This window comes from Scyliorhinus torazame, chromosome 1 (assembly GCF_047496885.1).
Source record: "Scyliorhinus torazame isolate Kashiwa2021f chromosome 1, sScyTor2.1, whole genome shotgun sequence".
Classification (NCBI taxonomy): Eukaryota; Metazoa; Chordata; class Chondrichthyes; order Carcharhiniformes; family Scyliorhinidae; genus Scyliorhinus; species Scyliorhinus torazame.
In genome coordinates this window covers 419,539,715-419,551,411 of record NC_092707.1, presented here as the reverse complement: position 1 = coordinate 419,551,411, position 11,697 = coordinate 419,539,715, and the positions used below count along the sequence as shown (strand labels likewise).

At 45.2% G+C, this 11,697-nt stretch overlaps 1 protein-coding gene across 1 annotated transcript in view; it reads left to right on the top strand.

Annotated features, from left to right (window-relative positions):
- Positions 1-9,337, top strand: part of LOC140412136 (junctional adhesion molecule C-like) — a 377,296-nt gene extending 367,959 nt beyond the window's left edge. Inside the window, exon 5 of the mRNA XM_072500801.1 lies at positions 7,952-9,337. The gene's annotated coding sequence lies outside the window, so the exon portion shown is untranslated. The remainder of the gene's footprint in view (positions 1-7,951) is intronic.
- The last annotated feature ends 2,360 nt before the right edge of the window (positions 9,338-11,697 follow it).

Below are 11,697 nucleotides of genomic sequence, written 5' to 3'. Positions count from 1 at the left end.
TGTCTCTGTGTCTCTGTGTCTCTGTGTCTCTGTGTCTCTGTGTCTCTGTGTCTCTGTGTCTCTGTGTCTCTGTGTCTCTGTGTCTCTGTGTCTCTGTGTCTCTGTGTCTCTGTGTCTCTGTGTCTCTGTGTCTCTGTGTCTCTGTGTCTCTGTGTCTCTGTGTCTCTGTGTCTCTGTCACTCTTGTCATAATATACATCAGTACATTATGGTGCAGACACACACACAGACTGATGGACATGCAGTGGGACCAATCAACATACACAACACCGCAGCCAATCACCAGTGAGAGCACACGCACTATAAAGAAAGGGGACAGGAGAGTTCCTGCTCATTCTAGCAGCAGCCAGCTCGGAGCACAGAGCTCACAGCCTGCAACACAGACATTCACCATGTGCTGAGTGCCTCACCTAGATAGTGATAGGAAAGGATCCACAGTTAAGCTGGTGTTGCTTATACCCACGTTTACAGTATGTTAGCATAGTTGAACAGTTAATAAAATAGCGTTACACCACTTCCAGCAATGTTGGCTTGTTTGTGAACCAGAACCCCCAACATGACATCTCTCTCTCTGTGTCTGTGTCTGTTTCTCTCTCTGTCTCTCTGTCTGTCTCTCTCTCTGTGTCTGTGTCTGTCTCTCCCTCGCTCTCTCAGTCCCTCTCTCTCTCTCCCTCTCTCTCTCTCTCTCTCTCTCTCTCTCTCTCTCTCTCTCTCTCTCTCTCTCTCTTTCTCTCTCTCTCTCTCGATAAGAGCGTAATCGGTAACACTTATGAGTTAATGGTGTGGATTGTGATACTGTTGCCCTCACAGAGACCACTGTATGGGAGGGGCAGGACTGGCAGTTTAACATTCCGGGGTAGAACATTCCCAGTTATAACATTCCCAGTTATAACATTCCCAGTTATAACATTCCCGGGAATATCATTCCCGGGAATATCATTCCCGGGAATATCATTCCGGGATCTAACATGCCGGGATCTAACATTCCTGGGAATAACATTCCGGGGTATAACATTCCTGGGAATAACATTCCGGGATATAACATTCCGGGGTATAACATTCCTGGGAATATCATTCGGGGGTATAACATTCCTGGGAATAACATTCCAGGGTATATCATTCCGGGGAATAACGTTCCGGGATATATCATTCCTGGGAATATAACATTCCGGGATATAACATTCTGGGGAAGAACATTCTGGGACATAACATTCCGGGGTATATCATTCCGTCGATTTCGGCGTGAGAACAGCTGGTGAGTCAGTTTCAGCAGGAGCATTGCGGAAGGAGGTTGCTGGGAGGTAAGTCAACCTTTAAAAGCACTTGTCTTTGCAGGGGCAGGCCAGTCGATTTCGGCGTGAGAACAGCTGGTGAGTCAGTTTCAGCGGGAGCAGTGCGGAAGTGGCTGCTGGGAGGTAAGTCTGTCCTTTAAAAGCACTTGTCTTTGCAGGGGCAGGCCAGTCGATTTCAGCGGGAGTGGAGCTGGCTGGTTAGTCAATTTCAGCAGGAGCTGAGAATTTTTCTTTTTTTTTAAATTAGTTTTTTAGGCGGGAACAGGAAGTCGACCCGCGGACGTCTGGGAAGACCCTCACCAATAAATTCTGGTGGAGAGGAAACCCAAGACACTACACGTGTAGTGTCTCCCACCCACCCTCCTCCTCTAACCTAATAATAAAACCCTTTGGTCTGAGGTAAGTACCATATATTATTATATTATTATTATTTTTTATAAAAATTTAATTTAGTTAGCCAGATCTTGGTAGAAAGTTAGAGGGATGGCAGGGAAGGGAGTGCAATGTTCCTCCTGCAGGATGTTTGAGGTGAGGGATGCAGTTAGTGTCCCTGCTGATTTTACCTGCAGGAAGTGCTGCCATCTCCAGCTCCTCCAAGACCGAGTTAGGGAACTGGAGCTGGAGTTGGAAGAACTTCGGATCATTCGGGAGGCAGAAGGGGTCATAGATAGCAGCTTCAGGGAATTAGTTACACCAAAGATTGGAGATAGGTGGGTAACTGTAAGAGGGACTGGGAAAAAGCAGTCAGTGCAGGGATCCCCTGCGGTCGTTCCCCTGAGAAACAAGTATACCGCTTTGGATACTTGTGGGGGGGATGGCTTAAGCCATGGGGTACGGGCCTCTGGCACGGAGTCTGTCCCTGTTGCTCAGAAGGGAAGGGGGGAGAGGAGCAGAGCATTAGTAATTGGGGACTCTAGGACTCGATAGTCAGGGGCACAGATAGGAGATTTTGTGGGAGCGTGAGAGACTCGCGTTTGGTATGTTGCCTCCCAGGTGCAAGGGTACGTGATGTCTCGGATCGTGTTTTCCGGGTCCTTAGGGGGGAGGGGGAGCAGCCCCAAGTCGTGGTCCACATTGGCACTAACGACATAGGTAGGAAAGGGGACAAGGATGTCAGGCAGGCTTTCAGGGAGCTAGGATGGAAGCTCAGAACTAGAACAAACAGAGTTGTTATCTCTGGGTTGTTGCCCGTGCCACGTGATAGTGAGATGAGGAATAGGGAGAGAGAGCATTTAAACACGTGGCTACAGGGATGGTGCAGGCGGGAGGGATTCAGATTTCTGGATAACTGGGGCTCTTTCTGGGGAAGGTGGGACCTCTACAGACAGGATGGTCTACATCTGAACCTGAGGGGCACAAATATCCTGGGGGGGAGATTTGTTAGTGCTCTTTGGAGGGGTTTAAACTAATGCAGCAGGGGCATGGGAACCTGGATTGTAGTTTTAGGGTAAGGGAGAATGAGAGTATAGAGGTCAGGAGCACAGATTTGACGTCGCAGGAGGGGGCCAGTGTTCAGGTAGGTGGTTTGAAGTGTGTCTACTTCAATGCCAGGAGTATACGAAACAAGGTAGGGGAACTGGCAGCATGGGTTGGTACCTGGGACTTCGATGTTGTGGCCATTTCAGAGACATGGATAGAGCAGGGACAGGAATGGATGTTGCAGGTTCCGGGGTTTAGGTGTTTTAGTAAGCTCAGAGAAGGAGGCAAAAGAGGGAGAGGTGTGGCGCTGCTAGTCAAGAGCAGTATTACGGTGGCGGAGAGGATGCTAGATGGGGACTCTTCCGAGGTAGTATGGGCTGAAGTTAGAAACAGGAAAGGAGAGGTCACCCTGTTGGGAGATTTTTATAGGCCTCCTAATAGTTCTAGGGATGTAGAGGAAAGGATGGCGAAGATGATTCTGGATATGAGCGAAAGTAACAGGGTAGTTATTATGGGAGACTTTAACTTTCCAAATATTGACTGGAAAAGATATAGTTCGAGTACAATAGATGGGTCGTTTTTTGTACAGTGTGTGCAGGAGGGTTTCCTGAAACAATATGTTGACAGGCCAACAAGAGGCGAGGCCACGTTGGATTTGGTTTTGGGTAATGAACCAGGCCAGGTGTTGGATTTGGAGGTAGGAGAGCACTTTGGGGACAGTGACCACAATCCGGTGACGTTTACGTTAATGATGGAAAGGGATAAGTATACACCGCAGGGCAAGAGTTATAGCTGGGGGAAGGGCAATTATGATGCCATTAGACGTGACTTGGGGGGGATAAGGTGGAGAAGTAGGCTGCAAGTGTTGGGCACACTGGATAAGTGGGGCTTGTTCAAGGATCAGCTACTGCGTGTTCTTGATAAGTATGTACCGGTCAGACAGGGAGGAAGGCGTCGAGCGAGGGAACCGTGGTTTACCAAGGAAGTGGAATCTCTTGTTAAGAGGAAGAAGGAGGCCTATGTGAAGATGAGGTGTGAAGTTTCAGTTGGGGCGATGGATAGTTACAAGGTAGCGAGGAAGGATCTAAAGAGAGAGCTAAGACGAGCAAGGAGGGGACATGAGAAGTATTTGGCAGGAAGGATCAAGGAAAACCCAAAAGCTTTCTATAGGTATGTCAGGAATAAGCGAATGACTAGGGAAAGAGTAGGACCAGTCAAGGACAGGGATGGGAAATTGTGTGTGGAGTCTGAAGAGATAGGCGAGATACTAAATGAATATTTTTCGTCAGTATTCACTCAGGAAAAAGATAATGTTGTGGAGGAGAATGCTGAGCCCCAGGCTAATAGAATAGATGGCATTGAGGTACGTAGGGAAGAGGTGTTGGCAATTCTGGACAGGCTGAAAATAGATAAGTCCCCGGGACCTGATGGGATTTATCCTAGGATTCTCTGGGAGGCCAGGGAAGAGATTACTGGACCTTTGGCTTTGATTTTTATGTCATCATTGGCTACAGGAATAGTGCCAGAGGACTGGAGGACAGCAAATGTGGTCCCTTTGTTCAAAAAGGGGAGCAGAGACAACCCCGGCAACTATAGACCGGTGAGCCTCACGTCTGTAGTGGGTAAAGTCTTGGAGGGGATTATAAGAGACAAGATTTATAATCATCTAGATAGGAATAATATGATCAGGGATAGTCAGCATGGCTTTGTGAAGGGTAGGTCATGCCTCACAAACCTTATTGAGTTCTTTGAGAAGGTGACTGAACAGGTAGACGAGGGTAGAGCAGTTGATGTGGTGTATATGGATTTCAGCAAAGCGTTTGATCAGGTTCCCCACGGTAGGCTATTGCAAAAAATACGGAGGCTAGGGATTGAGGGTGATTTAGAGATGTGGATCAGAAATTGGCTAGCTGAAAGAAGACAGGGCAGGTGTCCACCAGACAGGTGGTGGTTGATGGGAAATGTTCAGAATGGAGTACAGTCACAAGTGGAGTACCACAAGGATCTGTTCTGGGGCCGTTGCTGTTTGTCATTTTTATCAATGACCTAGAGGAAGGCGCAGAAGGGTGGGTGAGTAAATTTGCAGACGATACTAAAGTCGGTGGTGTTGTCGATAGTGTGGAAGGATGTAGCAGGTTACAGAGGGATATAGATAAGCTGCAGAGCTGGGCTGAGAGGTGGCAAATGGAGTTTAATGTAGAGAAGTGTGAGGTGATTCACTTTGGAAGGAATAACAGGAATGCGGAATATTTGGCTAATGGTAAAGTTCTTGAAAGTGTGGATGAGCAGAGGGATCTAGGTGTCCATGTACATAGATCCCTGAAAGTTGCCACCCAGGTTGATAGGGTTGTGAAGAAGGCCTATGGAGTGTTGGCCTTTTGGTAGAGGGATTGAGTTCCGGAGTCGGGAGGTCATGTTGCAGCTGTACAGAACTCTGGTACGGCCGCATTTGGAGTATTGCGTACAGTTCTGGTCACCGCATTTTCGGAAGGACGTGGAGGCTTTGGAGTGGGTGCAGAGGAGATTTACCAGGATGTTGCCTGGTATGGAGGGAAAATCTTATGAGGAAAGGCTGATGGACTTGAGGTTGTTTTCGTTGGAGAGAAGAAGGTTAAGAGGAGACTTAATAGAGGCATACAAAATGATCAGGGGGTTGGATAGGGTGGACAGTGAGAGCCTTCTCCCGCGGATGGATATGGCTGGCACGAGGGGACATAACTTTAAACTGAGGGGTAATAGAGAAAGGACAGAGGTCAGAGGTAGGTTCTTTACGCAAAGAGTAGTGAGGCCGTGGAATGCCCTACCTGCAACAGTAGTGAACTCGCCAACATTGAGGGCATTTAAAAGTTTATTGGATAAACATATGGATGATAACGGCATAGTGTAGGTTAGATGGCTTTTGTTTCGGTGCAACATCGTGGGCCGAAGGGCCTGTACTGCGCTGTATTGTTCTATGTTCTATGTTCTATAACATTCCGGGGTATAATCATTCAGGGATATAACATTCCAGGGAAGAACGTTCCGGGCTGGTGGATCTTTAGGAAAGACAGAGGAGGGTGTAGAAATCTCCGCTGCTGCAGCCTCCTCCCCCTCGGGCAGCTCCAGCTCGTACAGCCGCAGGGCATCCCCCAGGGCTGCGGAGACCGGCAGGAAGGCCCCCATTGCTGGTTGTATTTCAATATCTATTGTCTGCAGGGGGTGAAAGGTCGACATGTTACATGTTGCGTACCCCCCCGTAGCCAACCAGGTCCAGCAGGCTACATGGTGGACACATTTTGCACCATGGACTCCGCCCCCGCCTGTCCTGTTTTGTTATGTTTCCTTTGTAACATAAGCGGCTTCCTTGTGTTGCACTTGTCAAGGAAGGTCGAGACGTGTAAATAACTTCAACTCATTTATTTACACTATGTACACTTTTATAACTTGAGTTCTACACTACTGCTAATCCTATTGTAGCTCCCTAAACTGACTAACCAGCTGCTGTCTTCCACGTGGTGGGTGTGATAATGAATCAACCCTGTGCCTCTCCTCACTGACTGTCTCCACTGGCCAAAGGGGCTGATCATGTGTGTGGTGTCCTTTATGTATGGGTTGGTGTAATGCCCCCCTGTGGTCGTGTCACCTCCTTGTGTATCGTGAATGTCCATTGGTCGCCGCCCATCTAACTTATCTATTGGTTGAGTGTGTGTGATGTTTCTGGTGCTCCCTCTAGTGTCTGTCTAGCTTACATGTATTTACAGTGATGCACATCACCACATGTCCCCCCCCTCGCCACCCCGCCACACCCGCACCCTAGGCCCCGATAGTGGCTGGCACCTTGCGGGATTCTGGCCCTGGTGCCCGTCCCTGATGCCAGTGGTACCATTGGCTGGCACTGCCCTTGCCAAGGGTATGCGTCATGGTCCCGGCAGGGGCTACTGTGGGTGTTGCCCTGGGCGGGCCGCTGGTAGGTGGTGGTGGGGTGAGGGGACGGGTGTTGGTGGAGGGTAGGGTGCGGGGGTGGAGGGGTTGGGGTGCCCATATGGCCGTTGTCTCTCTGCAGAACCAGGTGCCAAGGTGGGTGGTCAGTGGGTTCACAGCAAGATGGCCACAATAATGGTGGGCAGTGCCCAGGCACGGGACACCCCACCCCAGCCAGCCCAGGCAGTGTGCGGCCTGGCAGCCCGCAGTCGCTCCTCTCTGTGTCCTACCCCCTCTCTCTCCCTCAGCACCCGCCACGCCGGTCCCACCATTTCTAAAAGCACGAGAGAACCGCAGCGTTGGGAACTCGGCCTATCGGAGGCGGAGCGTCGCGGAGGCCCCCGGAGGATACCGGGTCGGGCCCGCTAATGATATGCAAACAGTGTTTACTGTACGTGTGGGGTGAAACGCATTGACCCCGCTGTCGAGGTGACAGAGAATCGCGATTTGGCCTCAAATCGACACCCGTCGCGATTTTGCCGTCGGAACCAATTCTCCGCCCAATCGGGTTTCCCGATTTCAGCGTCAGCAAACAGAGAATCCCGCCCCTTATCTCTCAGATCAAAAACACACTGACAATCTGGCAGCTCCTGCTCCTGAGGTAAGTGAATGGATCAACATACAGACTTTCACAAGATATAAAACTATAGAAATGATTCATTTCAGAAACCACAATGAATCAACTTACCAGGAACGCTGTAACAATGACAATGGATTTATAGAATGTGTCACTGCTGTATTTTTATATTTGCAGAGGTCTGTAACCTTCAGACCGATGCCGTGCATATCCAGTTCTGTGAATCTGTCAGTTACAGTGATCATTAATAATAATTAACATGAAGATGGGAACTGATCATTCACCAATTTTAAATATTCACTGACAATAATCAAACTGTTACATTTATACAACATGATGTGGAGATGCCGGCGTTGGACTGGGGTGAGCACAGTAAGAGGTCTTACAACACCAGGTTAAAGTCCAACAGGTTTGTTTCGATGTCACTAGCTTTCGGAGCGCTGCTCCTTCCTCAGGTCAGTGGAGGAGCTGCGCTCCGAAAGCTAGTGATTCCAAACAAACCTGCTGGACTTTAACCTGGTGTTGTGAGAGTTATACAACAGTGAGACATCATTTACAGTGGACATTCATTTAATTATTCACAGTATTAAGTTGGTTAAGTTAATATTCATCCAAAATATAACTAATATAAAGTGATTATTGCACATCTCCCCAATCAAATGGAACCGTCAGAGTCAATATCCAATGTTTTTATTGTGTTTCAGTCAAATGATGATCAAGTCCATTATGCTGAACTGCAGCTCAAACACAGCAAAGCCTGTGCAGCAGTAACACCGTCCGAAACAAACTCCGAATATGCTTCTGTGAAACGCAACTAATCACCCGGATATTTCTGTCATTGCTGAGGCTGCAACTGAGTTACTGCAACATGATAATGTTCTCGATTACTGACCACACTGAGTCCAATCAGCCCGTCTTAAACTGGACTCCCAGACCCTGATATTACTGGACACTCAGACCCTGATATCACTGGACACTCAGACCCTGATATTACTGGACACTCAGACCCTGATATTACTGGACACTCAGACCCTGATATCACTGGACACTCAGTCCCTGATATTACTGGACAGTCAGACCCTGATATTACTGGACACTCAGACCCTGATATCACTGGACTACTGTAGAAGCCAGGTATTTCAAATACAACTAGTATAGGTAAAAGATAGCTGTTTTAGTACTCATTTTTAAAAGATGAGAATTTCAGCACACATAAATTCAGGACTTCAATATGATACATGAAATAGCATAAAATTCCATGATAAGATTATAGCAGCACAGTTGCAAGACAATTTGACACTGCTTGTGCTAATTGTCAAGGCCAAGGACCGAGTTCCATGGCAACTAGGTGGCACGAGTCCAATGCAGTTTGTAAGAGCATTGAATCATATATATATTCTCGATATGAAGTCTCAATAGTTACATTAGCCAAACCAGCTAAAAGATTAGCAGAATATCACATTCCATAACATGTAGACATGAAACAATTAAAAAGCTAATGTTGCACATTGAAGATGGACGGCTTGCCATCAAATCAAATGTGTTTGAGTCTAACCCAAACCAATTCGGATTATATTGGGGGGGTGATTAGACGACTTAAGACAGATATGAAAGTGTATAACTGAAAAGTTTCTCCCCGCCATTTTAGGTTTAGTGTTTTAGTTTTTAGGTTAATTGTCTTTGGGGGTTCTGTCAGTCTGTTAGTCTGTGTCAGTGATGTTAGTCCACTTTTGACTTTGAGTTTGAGTTTAGCTGAAGATTAGCTTTCTCTCTCTCTTCATGTTTCATTGCCAGACTTTGACCTTTTAAAAGTTACTTTCGAGCTGTCTGCCTAAGCAAAGAAAGATAATGTCTGTAATTCTCTGAAAGCTTCGAATTGTCTACGAATTGCCTTTTAAATGACTTTCAAATTGTAATCAAGCGACTACAAATAAAACAATTCTTTTTGGCACCTGAGAAGTTTATACTGCAAATTTCTGCTGAGTTCCAGTATTCGCAAAGTGCTACTGATAACCGAATAGCAGAGATGATATAAATTCCTTCAACTATACACAGGCGAATAATACAAGGAATCGAACAACTTGACATAGTCTACAAATATTACAAATCTTACAACTTGTCATATTGCGCCAGGACTTGATTCATCAACTAAGCTTCCTCCAAACTTGGTGTAGTTCGACAGGTTAAGATTCCCTATAAATTAGAGATTCCTTCATTTTGGCGAGCCAGCCAGGAGTCCAACCTAGAATCTTCTGATTACAAGTCATTCATTTTGGCGTAGTCAGGCAGAAGGGGGGAGTACTGAGGACGACCTTCGGAGGCCCAGGTGACGACGGAAAGCTTCGAAGATAATCGGAGGAGGTCGGGAACCTTCAGGAAGCTTCGGAGATAATCGGAGGAGGCCCAGAAGACAGCCGGAACCCACGGCTAGACTAGGGTAAGAAATATCTTTTTCACCCATTAAAAGTCTTAAAGCCGCATCAATCAGTATTTCGACCCTTGAAAAGAACATTTTTTATAGACTGTGTTAAATAAATCAAGTGCCAGTCGTTCAGACTATCAGACGTGACTGGAAGATTAGTCACTGCAGTAACTAAAATAAAACGGCAGTCAGCGATCAAGAAAAGTTATGGCGGATCCAAATCAAAGTGTAGATTCAGAGCCTTTAGCAGACAGAAAATTACTCCCCACTACATCCAAGGGGGGTGCTGGAATACCAGATGTTTCTGTTGAAGATATGTTGGGGGATTGTAGATCTTTCACTCGTAGACATTTTAACCTCTGTGAAACCTCAAAAAATATTGAATCAAAGTATGATATCCCCAGAGGACAGTGGTCCTTCAATAATATCAAGAGAGCATGGGGAAAATGCACACGATTACACGGTGCAGAACGTGTAAAATGGTCCCTGGTAATTACGGGACAGATACACAGTCAGCAAGAGATCATTGTTAAAAATAAAAGTGATCATCAGCTTCAGTCCACTAAAGACCAACTAAGTGCAGTTCTTGAAGATTTGCAAGATGCAAAACCCAAACTTGAGCATTATGATGAAATTAGAACAGATTTGCAAAATAAAACCTCTGAACTCCAGCAGTTAAATGTTCAAATCGCAGAATTTCAAAATCAAGTTTTTAAAGTGGAGTCAGAATTCCAAAATCAAGTTTTTAAAATGGAGTCAAAATACCAACAGCTGCAATTAAATACTGAACGAAGTGATGATGAGTATAGGTCTACTAAAAGGCAACTAATTGCAGTTGTTGAAGAATTGCAAGATGCAAAATCCAAACTTGAAACAGATTTGCAAGATGCAAAATCCAAACTTGAGCATTCTGATGAAATTAAAACAGATTTGCAAGTTGCAAAATCCAAACTTGAGCATTCTGATGAAATTAAAACAGATTTGCAAGTTGCAAAATCCAAACTTGAGCATTATGATGAAATTAAAACAGATTTGCAAGATGCAAAATCCAAACTTGAGCATTCTGATGAAATTAAAACAGATTTGCAAGTTGCAAAATCCAAACTTGAGCATTATGATGAAATTAAAACAGAATTGCAAGATGCAAAATCCAAACTTGAAACAGATTTGCAAGATGCAAAATCCAAACTTGAGCATTCTGATGAAATTAAAACAGATTTGCAAGTTGCAAAATCCAAACTTGAGCATTATGATGAAATTTAAACAGATTTGCAAGATGCAAAATCCAAACTTGAGCATTCTGATGAAATTAAAACAGATTTGCAAGTTGCAAAATCCAAACTTGTGCATTCTGATGAAATTAAAACAGATTTGCAAGTTGCAAAATCCAAACTTGAGCATTATGATGAAATTAAAACAGAATTGCAAGATGCAAAATCCAAACTTGAAACAGATTTGCAAGATGCAAAATCCAAACTTGAGCATTCTGATGAAATTAAAACAGATTTGCGAAACAAAACCTCTGAACTCCAGCAGTTATCTTTTCAAATAACAGAATTCCAAAATCAAGTCTTTGAAGTGGAGTCAAAATACCGACAATTGCAATTAAAAACTGAGCGAATTGAACTTGAAAATTGCAAGTTAATGAAAGAAAGATGTGTTTTAGAAAGAAATATAAACAGCGTGACTGAACACTGTAATTCTTTGACAAACATGCTTTCTGTACAAAAGATTGAACAAACTCAGAAAGCAGTCCAAGCCACCCACCTAGTGGCACAATCGGCAATTGCCCAGCCAAGATCAATTGTTAAACATAAATCATTTCCTCTGTCGGATGAATCCGACGAAGATAGTGTTCCTACAATACAAAATACTAAAGTAATTTGACTAGCCCCTTTAAAACACAAACGGGTTAGAGTTGGAAGCAAAAAAAGAGAAGAAGATGGTGAAACTATCACTAGAAACATATTTGACCACCAATGGGTTCATGAACAAATTGATCCTTCTAAAATTGACGAATGGTCCAAG